This window comes from Stenella coeruleoalba (assembly GCF_951394435.1).
Source record: "Stenella coeruleoalba genome assembly, chromosome: 3".
Classification (NCBI taxonomy): Eukaryota; Metazoa; Chordata; class Mammalia; order Artiodactyla; family Delphinidae; genus Stenella; species Stenella coeruleoalba.
In genome coordinates, this window is record NC_137148.1 from 142,031,407 (window position 1) to 142,047,900 (window position 16,494).

General features: G+C 35.5%; 1 protein-coding gene across 50 annotated transcripts in view; it reads left to right on the top strand.

The window, feature by feature from the left end:
* LOC307184329 (teneurin-2-like) overlaps positions 1 to 16,494 on the top strand; it is a 2,867,364-nt gene that overhangs the window by 1,771,193 nt on the left and 1,079,677 nt on the right. For all 50 annotated transcript variants that reach the window (XM_079917763.1, XM_079917760.1, XM_079917746.1 and 47 more), the window contains one exon: positions 9,080 to 9,125. The gene's annotated coding sequence lies outside the window, so the exon portion shown is untranslated. The remainder of the gene's footprint in view (positions 1 to 9,079; positions 9,126 to 16,494) is intronic.

The following is a 16,494-nucleotide window of genomic DNA, read 5'->3' on the forward strand; positions in this document are numbered from 1 at the left end:
TGGTAGAATTCACCTGTGAAGTCATCTGGACCTGGACTTTTGTTTGTTGAAAATTTTTTGATTACTGATTCAATTTCATTACTGATATTAAGTCTACTCATATTTTTTATTTCTTCCTTTTTCATTCTTAGGAGACTGCATGTTTCAAGGATTTTATCCATTTCTTCTAGGTCATCCATTTTAATGGTGTATAATTGTTCATAGTAATCTCTTATGATCCTTGGTATTTCTGTGATGTAGGTTGTAATTTCTTCTCTTTCCCTTTGGATTTTATTTGTTTGGGTCCTCTCTCTTTTGTTCTTAATGAGTCTGGCTAATAGTTTATTAATTTTGTTTATCTCTTCAAAGAACCAGCTCTTAGTTTCATTGCTTCTTTTTACTGTTTTTTTTTTTTCTCTATTTTGTTTATTTTTGCTCTGATCTTTATTATTTCTATCCTTCTACTAGCTTTGGGTTTTGATCGTTCTTTTTTCTAGTAGTTCCTTTAAGTATAAGCTTAGGTTGTTTATTTAAGATTTTTCTTGTTTCCTGATGTAGGCTTGTATCACTATAATCTTACCTCTTAGAACTGCTTTTGCTGTGCCCCATAGCTTTTGGATTGTTGTATTTCCATTTTCATTTGTCTCCAGGTATGTTTTTATTTCCTCTTTGATTTCTCCAGTGACCCATTAGTTGTTTAAAAGCATAATGCTTAGCCTCCACATGTTTGTGTTTTTTTGCATTTTTTTTCCTTGTGATTGATTTCTAGTCTCATACTATAGTGTTTGGAAAAGATGCTTGGTATGATTTTAATCTTCTGAAATTTATTGTGACTTCTTTTGTGGGCTAGCGTGTAATCTATCCTGGGGAATGTTTCATGTGCTCTCAAAAAAAGAATGTGTATTCTCTTACTTTTGGATGAAATATTCAGTATGTGTGTGTGTGTGTGTATATATATATATATATATATATATAAAGTTAATTTGCTCTAACATGTCATTTAAGGCCAGTGTTTCCTTATTGATTTTCTCTGTGGATGATCTGTCTATTGATATAAATAGAGTAATGAAGTCCCTTACTATTACTGTATTGTTGTCTATTTCTCCCTTTATGTTAATATTCGCTTTATGTATTGACATGTTGCTATGTTGGGGTGTGTGTGTGTGTGTGTGTGTGTGTGTGTGTGTGTGTGTGTATTTACAGTTGTTATATCTTCTTGTTGGATTGATCCCTTTATCATTAAGTAATATGCTTCTTTTTTTGGTTACAGTCTTTACTTTAAAGTTTATTTTCTACCCCAGATTTCTTTTTGTTTCCATTTGTATGGACTACCTTTCCATCCCTTTATTTTCAGACTGCATGTGTCCTTAGTTCTAAAGTGAGTTTCTTGTAGGCAGTATATAGATGGGTCTTGTTTTTTATTAGATGACTCTGTCTTTTGATTGGAGTGTTTAGTACATTTACATTCAAAGTTATTATTGATAAGTATATGCTTATTGCCATTTTGTTAATTGTGGTCTGGGTTTTTTTGTAGTTTTTTTAGTTTCTTCCTCTTTTGCTCTCTTCCTTTGTGATTTGATGACTATCTTTACTGTTATGTTCGGATTCCTTTCTCTTTTTGTGTGTGTCTCTCTTATAGGTTTTTGGTTTGCGGTTACCATGAGGATCATATATAACATTTTGTGTGTGTGTGTGTGTGTGTGTGTGTGTGTGTGTGTGTGTCAGGGTATGCCCTTTGTGGGCTTCACGGGCCCTTCTTTTGTGGCAGGGCCAACTGCTGTGGGCGCATTGTTAGGCAAGACTGGCCGCAGGCCCAGTTGGCTGAGAGGCCCTGCCTGGTGTGATGGCTGCCAGCCTGCTGGTGGGCAGAGCTGGGTCCCAGAGCATCTGGCTATGGAGCCCAGAGGATACTGGGCTGGTGTTGTCCCTCTGGTGGGCAGGTAAACCCCTGACACTAATAGGCTAGAGGGAGGACTTCAGAATGGTGTTTGCCAGCACCAGTGTCCTCGTGGTAGAATGAGCTCCACTTCCCAAAATGGCTGCTGCCAGTGCATTGAACCCCAGGTGGTATCACGTGTGCCTCATACCTCTCTGAGAGACTCTCCAAGATCAGCAGGCAGGTCTGACCTAGGCTCCTTTCAAATCAGTGCCTCTGCTCTGAGACTTGGAGCATGTGAGATTTTTGTGTGCACCTTTTAAGAACAGAGCCTCTGTTTCCTACAGCCCTCTACCTCTCCTGTACACAAGCCCTGCTGACCTTCAAAGCCAGATGTTCTGGGTGCTTATCTTCCTGGTGCAGGAACCCTAGACAGGGGAGCCTAATGTGGGGCTTGGACCCTTTACTCCTTGGGGAGAACCTTTGCAGTTGTGGTTATCCTCCCGTTTGTGGGTCATATACCCAGGGGTGTGGGCCTTGACTATGTCATGTCTCTGCCCCTCCTACCAATCTTGTTGTACTCCCTTCTTTATATCTTTAAGCCGTGGAAAATCTTTTTTACTAGCCTTCAGGTTATTTTTGTAGATAGTTGCTCTGTAAATAGTTGCAATTTTGGTATGCCCATGGGAAGAGGTGAATTTAGGGTCTTCCTAGTCTGCTGTCTTAGCCATACTCTCCAACACGGAGTATTTTAGTTCAATCCAATATCTTTTTCTTCCACCAGTGTTCCTCAAACTTCAGCGTGCGTCAGAATCGCCTGAAGGTCTTGGTAAACAGATTTTAGTCCCCATCCCAAGTTTCTCATTTAAAAGGTCTGGTTTGGGGCCAACACATTTGTATTTCTAAGTTTCCATCTGATGCTGGTTGTGGGACCACACTTTACGAACTATTATTTTTCCCATCATGCTTTTCAGATTTATCTTCCGCACATCCTTTCAGCTTACCTTTAAAATGAAATTAAGAGTATCTATCCTGTCTTCCTCTCAAGGTTGCCATGGGTTTCAAGTAACTGTAAACTGCTAAAACGCTACAAAACTAGTATAAAGCTTGTCTCTTTCACTAGAGTACAAGTTCCATGAAAGGTGGAGCATGTCTTGTTCATTTTGCTATTTCTTGTTCCTGATAAGTAGTACTTTATAATTTTTGTTGAATAAATAAATGAATAAACAGTAAAATCCAGTGATTGGTTAAAATTAACTTAAAGAGAGAAAAGATAGAAGTCGAGACCAATCAGTGGCTATTTAAATTCAAGAAAATAATTCCTAAGGAATGTGTATGCTTCTCTGATTTATTTGGTAGCTTAGTTATGCTAGTGTTAAGAATGCAAAAAGAAGCAGTGTATCATTCAGTGATGGTGCTTGTTGTAATAGTTTCTCCTCTGGGTAAGAATAGTTTCTGCATAAACATCCAAATGATTGTAATCACTATCCAGAGAGCGAATCCTCTGCCCTCGCAGTTGGAAAATGACTCTCTACGCTGACAGCCCCACAGGATGGAAATGCAATAGCTTTGCTACTACTGTGTAATGTTGTTAAGCTTAATGGACTGCACCCATAAATAGTGGGAGAATGTGAGAGTGTGTAATCCATTCTACTCTTAAATTATTATGTGGGGCCAACTTGCAGGCATCTCAGGTACTCTCTATAGTATAAACCATTCGTTGTTTGGATTTTAGGTTTTCCTTGTCCATACCAACCCCACCTCAGTTTCATTCATTTGCAGTCCACCTCTTCTTAAGCCTTGTGTTGTTACGATTTCACACATACTTCCCTTTTCTTAAAAAAAAAAAAAAAAGTCTATATGGGCTGTTACACCTTATTGCCATAATTACCTTCCTACTCCTGTCTTATTTCTGTACCCATGACGTCAAAACGGTTTTGTTAAGGGTATCAATGATTTCCACCTTGGAAATCCAAAGGACACTTCTTTTTGTTTAATTTATCTTATTGAAGTATAGTTGATTTACAATGTTGTGTTAATTTCTGCTGTACAGCAAAGCGATTCAATTATACATATATATATATATATATATATATATATATATATATACACATTCTTTTTCATATTCTTTTCCATTATTATTTATCACAGGATGTTGACTATAGATCCCTGTGCTGTACAGTAGGACCTTGCAAATAATACTTCTTAGGCCTCATCTTACTTAACATCTCACCACATTCGACATAGTCAGCCATGCCTCCTTCTTGAAGACACTCTTCTCTTAGCTGTCATCCAACTATTCTCTTAGCTTTCTTCCTTCCTCTCTGACCACTACTTCTCAGCCTTCTTCATGAGGCACTCTCTATGGCACATTCCTAAATATCAAAGTTGTTCTCTCTCTACAAACTTTCCCTAAGTGATATTCCATACCCATGACATAGTGTCATCCAAATGCTAATATTTACCATCTCCCATCACTTATCCATGCCTCTCCCCTGAGAGATAGGTTTATGGCTCCAATGCCTTCTGAACAGCTCTACTTGAATTTCTTTCAGGTTCCTCAAACTTAAAATGTCCAAAATTTTGGGCTTCCCTGGTAGCGCAGTGGTTGAGAGTCCGCCTGCCGGTGCGGGGGACACGGGTTTGTGCCCTGGTCCGGGAAGATCCCACATGCGGCGGAGCGGCTGGGCCCATGAGCCATGACCACTGGACCTGTGTGTCTGGAACCTGTGCTCCGCAACGGGAGAGGCCACAACAGTAAGAGGCCCGCGTACCTCAAAACAAAACAAAACAAAAGTCCAAAATTTTACTCTTGAATTCTCACTTCCTCGCTTCACCAACACTTGACATTTTCTCACTCCCCTGCTCTATCTAACTCACACATTTGTGCCAACATCTATCTCCAGCCTATCAGTTCATTCCTAGCTACATTATTCACTTTTTGGTCTGATTCATCATCATTTCTGTCTCTGGACCTTTACCAATGGCTAGTTATCAGCCTGAAATACTGTTCTCCCCACTCTTCATCCAGATAATTCCTATTCATCTGCAACTCTTAATTTCAGTATTCTTTCTTTGGAGACCTTCAGACCCCTCAATCCCACTGGTCAGTTCATTTATCCAGTTCTTTGTACACTTAACATGATTTGTAATTCTACATTTATATGAATGTTATTATATATCTCCTTTACTTCATTTGCCTCTCCCTCTCTCTCTTTTTCTCTTTTAAATTTGGCTTTATAAACCTAGACAATTTGGAAGAGAGGTATCTCCTGGATTACCAAGACAATTCTGTCTTAAAATATCTAGGACTAACTATATTGATTCACTCATCCATTTATTCATTTAATTCTTGAGCTCCTACTGTGTATTATGTACTTTTATAGCCTGAATCTTGGATCTGTCACTCACTTGCTGAGTTATCATGACATATTAATTATTCATTCATCAGTTTCCTTATCTCTTAAAATGGGTGAAAATAGTAACTATGTTATAGAGGTATTTTGAGAAGTAAATGAGTTATTACATGTAAAAGTGACTAGCACATAATGAATTCCATGTAAGTATTAGCTAGCTTTATTTTTAATATCGTCACTACTTTTTTAGTCGTTGAGTTATATAATGTTGAACAAAATAAAGTTTATACGTTTCACATAGTTTATATTTTAATGTAGGGCGAACTGTGACCCTTTGACCATTTTTGTAAATAAAGTTTTATTGGGATACAGCTAGCTTATTTCTTTATATTTTGTCTAAAGCTGCTTCATGCTGCAACAGTGACTTTGAATTGTTGCTACAGAGATTGCATGCCCCACAAAGCAGAAAATGTGTACCATTTTTCTCTTTACAGGAAAAGTTTGCTGACCTCTGTTCTAATGCAGATAAACACACTTTCTTTAGTAGATAGCCTATATAGTGAAAAATCCACTGGAGTCAGGAAGACCTGGATTAATATTCTAATTTTTGCATTCTACCACTGTCTTATTGCATGGTTTTAGCATGCTAGTTATCTCCCTAAGCATCAGTTTCCTTGGTTGCAAAAAAGAGCTCAGTGTCTCTTCTGATGTGTTAGATAATAAAATGTATACACAGTACCTGGAAATCTTGGTACTCAATAAAAATTTTCCTCTTTCCTTTTGGAGAATAAAACATTTATTTAATATTGATATTATAAGTATTAACATTTATTACAACTTTACAACTACATGAAAACATTTTAGATCAGAAGTTGAAAAAAATCATGGTCTATAATAAAGTAAGTTTCAGTAGGAGAAAAAATAGATTTTAACTGCAGTAAATGCAAAGGAAAGATGTGTTAAATTCTGCTTTCCATTCTAGTGCTATTAAGATGTTATCATCTTGGTCTTGGTTTAAATTTGTCATAATTAAGTTATAGGTTTAAATCCTTTATATGCTAATGATTATTCACTTCTAATAAGGTTTCCAAGGTGCTTCTAGTGCAAAAACCAACTGAAATTATTGTGTAAACTGAATTAACTAGAAAGGAGAACAATCTGGCTCTCTATGAGGGAAATAATTTGTTTTTTTTCCAAAGGTGCCTCCTTAATAATAGCTTAAAACAATAAATCTATGAAGATTTGATTTTTTCACAGTAGTTAACCCCTCAGTAACGATGCTTACAAAATTCCAATTTAAAAAATGACCTTTGATAGATGCCATATAAAATTAAATTTTAATGAGGGATAATAAATGGTGATACTTTTCACAGGAGGAATCACAGTGCTTGCCTGGAGCCTTTACTGCATGTCATCCACATCAGCCCTCTATTACTGTGGCTTCCCTTTCATTATTTTCAAGGAACAATGATGGGACAGCACACTTTGAAGAAGCAAAACCAGCTTTAGTATTATTCTTACCAAAGGTGATCTTCATCACTAGCTAATTAGACAGATGGCCCTCCCGTGCTTTAGTGATGGTTCTTTTGTAGAAAGCTGCTCTATTCCTCCACAATGATAGTTTAAGGTATTTAAGCATTCCTTTGATTATGTGGCCTGATTGAAAAATAAATCTTCATGATTGGGCTCAAAAAAAAAGTGTTTCACTAGATGGGAATTTTTCTCTTCTGTAGCAAAGACAGAAAAGTCTTTACAGTGGTCAGCTTTCAGGTGGAAAACACATTTGGCAACCACTCAACCTGAGTCTAGGAAGAGCAAAGCAGAAGGACGATGGGTAAAAGAATCACATTATATGCTGATACCTGCAAATGGCTGTTTGGCTTCCTTAATAAAATAAGAATGCTCACCAATGCTTCTTAGGCCAATATAAGCAGTCTGTTATTAACCCTCTGGGCCACTCAAGTTCATTGGCCCATTCACTAAACGAGAACAATTTATCATAAATGTGCAATAATCATGGCAAACATACTTATTAATTTATTGTTTCTAGTTTAAATTTCAAAAAAATGTGATGCTTTCTGCTTTTATATGATGCCACTCTCTCTACCCTTTTTGCCCTGAGGATCCTATTAGCAGAGAGCTGAGCAATTCGGTTTCATCGGAAATAAATTATGCCTCCATTCTTAAAATATAAGTACTGAAGGACTGTTAACGATTAGAAATTCGTGTGAAGCCCCCATCACTGGAAGTTTTTTTTTTTTTTTTCCTTGATGTATAGCACTACTGGTGTTAATGTAAAACAACACATCTTTCTAAAAGTTCAGAGCCAAGCCGCCTTAAAATATCCCTGACCAAGATTAAGGGGGATGTACAAAATGAAACATATTACCATGGAGGGCGGGGATGTTTGGTTCCTCAGAAGCTGTTTCCAAGACAGGCTGCTTGTGTATTACAGAGTGGGGAGGGGACTCAGCTAGTCACCCTCTGTTTCAAGATGATTAGAAAACTGCAGTTCCCAAGAAGCATGAGGTGAATTCTCACTTTTCTCACCAAGGATCTGGGGATGAAATGACACCTTTAATTATGAAGGACTTTTGGTACCACTCTGGTACCAAAGCTGCCATAAATGAAACCCCTAATTGCCTCAGAATCAAGTATTTCATGTAAATGCATTTTAATCTTAGGTACAGTTGTTGGTCCAGCTTTCGTTATTTTCCCCTGTCAGCATATGATGGAAGGAAGTGGTTGTGCAAACTTCTTATTTTACTGCTATTTTATTGTCAGTTTTGCCCAATGGCTAAGGAGCTAATGTGTGTTTTCTAGCCATATCTTGTTATTTTACTAGCCGCAGGGCCCCATGGCGATGCTCAACTTTGACTGCCATAAAATTGCAGTTAGAAAAAGAGGTGACTCTCATGTTTTAACAAACCTTGATCTTTACTTATTTCTCATAATTATATCAAATTGCACTAGGTATCAAACCATTTTTGTCTGATTATTATTTTTAAAAAGTATTTCAGATGACTAGAATTCATTTATCAGCTACACATGCTTACATTCTTAAAATTAACTCTGTATGATCTGAATATTTACTCAGCTATTTCTCCTTTGCCCTCTCCTCTTCCATTCATTTTGAAAGATAAAAAATATACGCTCATGTTGTGAAATTCCCAGTATTCCACTTTTCTTAGAACGTATTGAATTTGGCTGCCTGATTGTTTCTTCTAAATTAATGTAGACACATCTGGAGATGCAACAATTAAAGAAATAAGCAATAATTAAAGAAATATGAGTAAATGGGAGAGAGGAGTTGACCTAAGTAAATAAGAGAAAAGGGAAAATTTGTTCATGTATTCTCTTTCCAATGTAGTCAAAGATATATTTTTTTTAATTCCAAAATGAAATATAGATCAAAAGCTGTATTTAACTAAAACTCTAAAGACAAATAGGTTCTGAAAAAAAAGGGAGCAGTCTAGGTTTGTTGAACAGATATGTACTGACCTATTTGGTCTGTAACAGGTAAGGTGGATGGTAGTAATAGCAAACATTAAAACAATTTTCAGAGGAAATTTCTGAAAGTGATGTATATACTTATGGCATAGATTGTGATGATGGTTTCATGAGTGCATACTTATTTCTAAATTCATTAAGTTGCATACATACATTAAATATGTACAGCTTTTTGTGTGTCAATCATACGTCAATAAAATGGTTTTAAAAGAACCAATTTCAGCAACTTGTCAGAGATTAAAAAAAAAAAGCAGAGCTGCCAAGCAGCAGTTAATTTTTGAAGAATTATATTCTGGATTAAATTACATCACTGTTAGGTACACTAACAATAAGTGCTTCTTGCTTTTTCTTTCTTTAGAAATGAAGAGTGAATGAAGGCAGGAATTACTGGAAGGGAGGTCAGGGTAAGTCATATCATATTTATTTCTTACTTTTGAAGTGTGCAGAATACATTGTATAAAACTTGTTCAGGAACTCTCCATGGCTCATGTCTCAGATAAATTAGACAAATTGAGTCTTTCAGGGGGAAATAAAATGCTTGGTATAGCTGTGCTACACAGAAATATACCACTTGTCCCTGACATTTTAAGACCCATGTTCTCTGTATGCAAACCACCTTGCTGTTCCGTATTGTTAGGTGGATCACTGTCAAAGTGGCAAAAGAAACTCTGGATGAATTCCTGTTTTAGAATTGTGAGTCTCGTTATTCTGTGTATTTTTTTTCCCTTTTAATTTGGTATGGCAAAGGTAGTGCTTAAATTCCCAGGGCAGTATCTAACTAGGCATCTCAGTGTGACTCATATTCGAGTTCAGATGCAAATGGTCACAGACTAGAGTTGATTACAATGTAATTGTGTTTTTGTATTTTAGCATCATTTAGTTTTTGCTTTTCTTTGAAATTTAAATGCATTTGCCTTTATGAAATGTAAAACATTTGCTACATTATAACCAATCGTGTAAAACCAAAAGCCATAGTATTCTTACAGATGACTTATGCAGTATACTTTACCTCAGTGTGTGTAATAGGTAGACATTCAGAATTATCTTCAAATAGAATTCAGGCCAAAGTTTTTAATCACAAATTTCCTGAAATCACTCTGAATGTAAATGAATAAGAAAGTCAGGACAAATATTGTTTTATATATAGTAAATAATAAAACCAAGAGCTCCTTTAAAAGGAAAAAGAGAGTAGGAATCAAGGAAGGAAAAGAAGGAGAGGGAGAAGAAGAGAGAAGGGAAGGAAAGGAAGAAAAGTATGGTTGTAGCTTAGACTTATTTTTCCTGTTTGTGTATTCAGAGGTCTTAATTCTAGTAGACTCAGAAATAGTACTTACTTGTTTTTGATTTTCAATGCCTTATTGAATCTTGCCAGTTTAATACTCAGCAGAATACTGGAGGTTTGGGAGGAAATAAGGTGGCAAAAAAAAGAGTGGAATTATGAGCCTTCCTTCATCTTCAAACAGTTCATTTCCATATAGTCTTTTGCATATTGGGATGTTCCCTAAAAATTTGTTTCGAGAAAGAGAGAACTTATATGGAAATATGTTAATATCACTTAAATCTAGCTGGTGGATACATGGGTATCTGTAACATTGATTATCATTCTTCCCTCTATTTTTGAAATATGTCTTAAACATTAGTGATTCAAAATAATTTTTTGGAAATATCTCCACATGTCTAAAAAGTGGTTTTGAACTTCATTCTGTGGCATGTCACCAGCAAATTAATTGAGAATGACTGAAATTAACAACACTTTGTCTAGTGGATTGCTTTCATTATAGTGAGAATTTTTAATGGATGGGAAAGAGGGAGTGTTATAGTCGCCCTTTGTGACTATAACATGTAGAGAACTCCATCAGGCCTAAACATTCCAAGTTTATACTATATTCTTCTTCCAAAAATAAATATTTTAGATGGGCAAGTAAACAATCAGAAAAGGACTATATTTCCAAAGCTCCTTGATAGCAAGTGTGACCACATGACTGAGTCTAGACCAGTAGTACATATTTGGAATTTCAGGTGACCTTATAGGAACTTTCCTCAAGAGACAGCTGCTTCATGTCTTTGTTCTTTGGGGAGAAGAAAGTTCTTTTGACAATTCAGAGAATATCTCACTGTCTCTGACGTTGTCAAGTTACTTCATACTGCTTCCTGAAATGTGGATGTGGTATCTGGAATTCAGTCTTGGACTATTAAATGTGAGTCATATGTTAAGTAGTGGGGGATTGAATATTTTGGATTTGTGTTTTTTATAAGCTGAAAAAGAGCAAACTTATATACCATTTTAATTAATTTTATAGGAATGGAATTTCAGCTATGTATGTCAGGGCTTGGAAATAGGTAGCCCCCATATCACAGACATTTTTTAATGGAGATATTTTCACTAAATATTTAAATTGGATCTTCTCATGGAAAAAAAATAGTTCCTCAAAGAGACACTGAGTGCACATCCTCATATGGCCCAAATATTGTGAAACTAAGGAGCAACATACCCATTTGGAAGTGGCAGGAGACTCCGGGTTCCTTTGTCCCCAATCGCTCTAAATGTCTCCTGCTTCCATCATTCCACTCACTGACTTTACCTGAATCCTTGCAGTAAGGAACTGTGCAGAGTCCAGACATCACCTGGACTTCTTTCAGATGCAAGCTGTTACTTGCATTCCAAGAAAAATTGGTATGATCCCCACTGCAATTCCATGTTCTGTGAAATACCAAAGTTCTCAGGGAGATTTCTGCAAATCCCTAACGGGATCAAGGTTTTTATGTTGTATCTTCATGCAATCTCTGTTCCTTACCATGTCCATGCAGACATGAAACTCATCTTTTTTATGAATACCCACAAGTCAGCTCATTCATACAAGCACAGTCATCTCTACAGCAGAGTTTCTGATAATAGAGCAGTATCATGTTCAGCCCTACCTAACAAAAACATATTTTTTTATATTAGACTTTAAAGTTCTCCAGAAGCTTTCTTGTTGCCCTAAGTGGGGGTCATCTCTCTTGGTGCCCTTGCCTGTAGGGTTTTGAATTCTCTCCTGCCTTCTCTCTCTGGTCCTCCCCTCTCTCCCTTTTGTTCTCTCATCTGCCTCTGCTATTTCAGAGGACAAACACACACTTCTCTTTGGGCTCATTTATAGCAGTTCTTCCCTCCTCTTGTTGTATTTGTTGTCATCTTGGGTGTTTGTTTTCCTCCAGCAAAATGAGCTCATTCAATGATAAATGCTGGAAGCAGCTTTTAAGATGATACATGTACTTTTTTCTCCTTACCTCATCAAATACAGAGTCATAGCTTTTACCTTCCCTATGCCACCAGTTATATGTATTGATTATGTATGTCAGTAGCCACTGTCACGTGTTGTGAGATTTGAAGAAAAGTTTTGAATCCCTGCTAAAGGGACCCACAGAGGGAAAAACAATTTCTGTGCTAAGAAAGTCAGACAGGGTGTGACCACATGCAGAGAACCACATGTTGTCTATCTCTTCACCCTGTGATGTTTGTTGAGAGGAAAATCATAAGATATCTGAAGAAAACATAGTTCCTAAAGAAATGTTATGTAAGAGAGAGAGTTTAAAACCTGAGGATATACAAAAATGAATGCTAGACCTAAATATCTCACCTTGTGACATTTTGAAGATAGAATTTCCTATTCTATTTTTGCAGCAATGATTGGGATTTCTTAATCTTGTATCTCTAAAAATGTTCATTTTTACCAGCAGTGGAGGTAGCCTCTGTATATGATGATATCCATGTGTTGGCTATTGCAAAGGATTGTTTAATTCTTTCAACATGCAACCTTAGGGAACAGAAAGGAGATTTTCATTTTAAGTTATGTTGTCAAAGTCCGTAGGTGCAGTGTCTTTAGGGCAGTGAATCCTGTAAATTTAAATTTATGATTAGTTGACATTGAGATTGTCCTTTCCCTGATCAAAAATGAAGGAAGCCTAGGAATGTCGTATTGGTGAATTTTGGCATGATCATTTGTAAGATGTAGCTAAAAGCAAGTGGACTGTGTCTTTTTGAAACCTATCATGATGTGAGAAATGCCGATTTAAGCCCATTGCATTCTCCGTAATGTTCTTCTAGGAACCAAGATAATGAAATAAGTTCCATTTGACTATCCCTGCACAATGAAACAATCTAGCCAGATCGTAAATTAAGTAGTATATTGTAATTTATGTATCATGGAATGCCAAAATAAGACATGGTCACCACATGTAGTTATCCTGGAGTAAACACTAAGAGGATGTACAATCTCAATTCAGAAACTTTAGAGGCTGGAGATGAGAGGAAGATTTTTTGAAGGATATTTTTACAGTTGAAATTAATGTGGTAAGCCCTAAAGTCCACATCCTATTGTCTAAAGACATGTAGTTAATATTTTACTGGAATATAAATTTCCTGGTGGTTTAACCCAACTTCTAAGTTTAATACCAGTTTTATAAAATATCTACTTAGTATAAATAATAGTTCATTTTTATGTGCCTCCCAACTTAGCAACTGAGGATAAGGGTACATCCTTTAAACCTACAGATCTCATAGAAAATTTGAGGGGGCAACAAAACCTTAGGATGTTAAGGCATAGCTCATGTTGATATTTTATTTTCTTTCCTTTCTCCTACATTTCTTCATAGTTCCCTTCCTACTTCCTTTCAAACTCCATGATTAATGCTCATTCTATTTAAAAACAAAACAAAACAAAATTTGCTGATATGTCCTCATATTTTTCTCTTCTTTCATCCTAAGATATTTTTACAACTCCTCTAGACATTTTTACTTTGCCAAAATGGCTTTTTGTTAGGAAGTAGGAGTAAGTAGTGTGCTGTAGTTTTACACTTAGCTGGAATGAATACATTGTTGATTTCTGGTAAAATTGGAATTGCTTCCAAATATAAAAATGGATGGTATTGCTTCTAGCATGAAACACCTTGCAATAAGTTTTTCGCCCTGTTCTTACATTCTTTTAACAGAATATATGTAAACTAGTGTCTGAGAGGCTCCTTAATATTATAATTGATGTGAAGGTTTAATTGGTTCACTTGGATTCATTTTCCCTTCTTTTTAATTTCTGTTGTCATAGGGATAACTCTCACATGCTTGATTTAAAAATATATAATTGATGTGGTCCAAAATTCTAAAAATTCTGTGCCCAAAAGCAGCTATTTCATTTGATCCCTTTACATTTTCTTTGAATTATTCTAGAAGTCATTCAATACACTTCCCCCCACCAATTGTTGACTTTCACATTATCTTGAATTTGTTTTGTATACATTGAATAAATATTGATGAGTGACAGATTCTAATTTCTAGTCAAGCTTTTTTCAGGTTTGACCTCTAGGATCTAATACATTAAAAGGAAATAAGTATTTAATTTCCAAATAATATATAACTTTGCTAAATGTACTTCTTAGCACTAGATTTTTCTTTCCTCCAAAACTTTTTGGATACATTGGAAATTATTTTCAAAACTTCACTATAACTGACACCTGCTTTTGAGAAATTTGGAAAAGAGGAAGGCAAAGAATTTATTGAAATTCTATCTTGCCATTATTGTGTTAATACACTATCAAGAGGCATATATAATTCATATGCTGGAACCCTGCTATTCCACTATGCTCAAGATTCCCACTACAAGACTGAAACATATTTATAGCAAGTTCCTTCCAGTATCTTGAGTAATAGACCCTATTTACACAGTCCAATAGAGACTTTCCTTCTCTTGAATTCTCTATTTAAAAACTTTTGTAATGCTGGAGCTCCATTGCAGTTTAAACACATTTTTCCTATCAATAAAATGTCTGCTTTCTTCCAGACAGCTACTAGACATTGTTAAGTCAAGCCAGTGCAATAGTTATAGCATTTTGACATACTCTCTACAGTTAGAACTCATTAATTAGCAGAAATTTTAATCAAATTATGATTATAAAAGAAAGAAGTTTAACTTTTTACTAATGTCTTTAAATCACACCATAGATTTTAACTTGTGGATTCTCTTATAGAAAACAGTTTAGCATTTTGACATATAAAACAATAGGTACCCTGCATTTCTTCCTAAATCAAGGGCTCAAAAATTACCCTCAAATTCAACACCCCTTTGAGTTAGAGTTATTTAGAACTCTAAGGGCCTTCAAAATGTGCAGGTGTTAATGTGATCCATAAAAAAGTAAGGTTCGCATCCTTTTTCAGGAAGGTGTTATATTATAAAATAGGTTTATGAAACATCCCTTCTAAGGAGTTAAGGACTTCACTAATAACAGTGAACATATCCTGAAGAAAATTACAGAGAACCTTCAGTGCAATTATAAATCACAATAATAGTTGCATTAAAAAGTTAAGAGAACATTGTCTGGAAATGGTACACTCTACAGGAATGCCTTCCCCGACCAATTTCTGAGAATAGAATCTCCATTATTTACAGTAGAGTTACAGGACCTTAAAGACTCAACAAATTGCTGCCACCTTATGCTTTTGTATGAATGACAAGGTTATCTATGCCTTGATTTTGAAAATAATTTGCAACGTTGTTGGCTTCAGGCCAAAATGAGGTAAGATACCTGTTTTGCAGTAGTTTTATCAATTTAGCTAAAAGTTGTTGGTTGTTCGAGGGAAGTCAACATTGAAAGATAAAACAAAATAATAGCAACAACAACAAAATAAACTGTTAATTCGATGACTATTAAAAAATCTAAAGGAATATTGGGGAAAAGAGCATTGAAGTTGGTTGGATTGCCAGATATTTTTCTAACATAAATTCAGATCTTGATCTCACGTTATATTAATGAAGGAGCAATGAAGAAAAAGACAGTAACATATATGGCTACTACATCTAGCATGTTTGTATTTTTCTCCTTTTTTGCCATTCAAGGAGACTGAAACATAGAAGACAGGTTTAAGCCTAAATAGAACTAAGCAAAATGTTGGAAGGCGTAGCTTAGTGCAATAATACTTTATTTCTTCAGCTGTAGAATGGTCTTTGACACCGTTATCTGCTGTAGTTTGTTGCCTTTTCACATGGATACTTTGTAGTTTTGAACTAAGATTTCAAATGCATAGAAAAGGAGCAATATATCTACCACCAAATTGTCAGTACCTGACAATCAAAAACATCTCTGGATAGTTGAAATCAATAAACCATTTTATTTTTGAATTCATGAAAATACGTCCACCTTTCAGAGCTCTAAAATGATGGCAGTAATAGACAGCATATCACTTTTCTCATTAGTTGATGCCAGATTCACAGCAAATGACAAATTATCATCAGTTTAAAAACATCAGAGTACAAAGAGTCAAATTCAGACAATTTTGAAGCATTTAATTAGTGAGGCTTACTATAAAATTAACTTTGTTTTATTAAACCTGGCTTAAATCTGTTTATAAAACAAAGGCTGTTTAAATTTCTTTTGCTTTCATCTTTTTCTGTAAACACTGAACTGGGATATATTTTAATGCATTAGTGAAGTGGTGTCCTGATTGAAAGTTCTCATTTTTTCTTTAAAAAATAATCATCTATGGATGAAATGCACTGAGTTTTATGATCATAATGGGTAACACTTCAGCAAAGGAACCAATTCCAGAAGAAAATGTTGGGGTGAGGAAGAACGATCTTAGTAAAATAGAAACCAAGTTGCTCTCTTCAAGAACATTATTTGTTGTGATTGAAATAAGAAAGGAGAGTATTAATCACCATTTCATGCAATTTCATTAATTTTTTCAGTCAACAAAATACATGTTTAGTAACAATTACATGCCTAGAAACTGTGCACAGATTTAGGTGA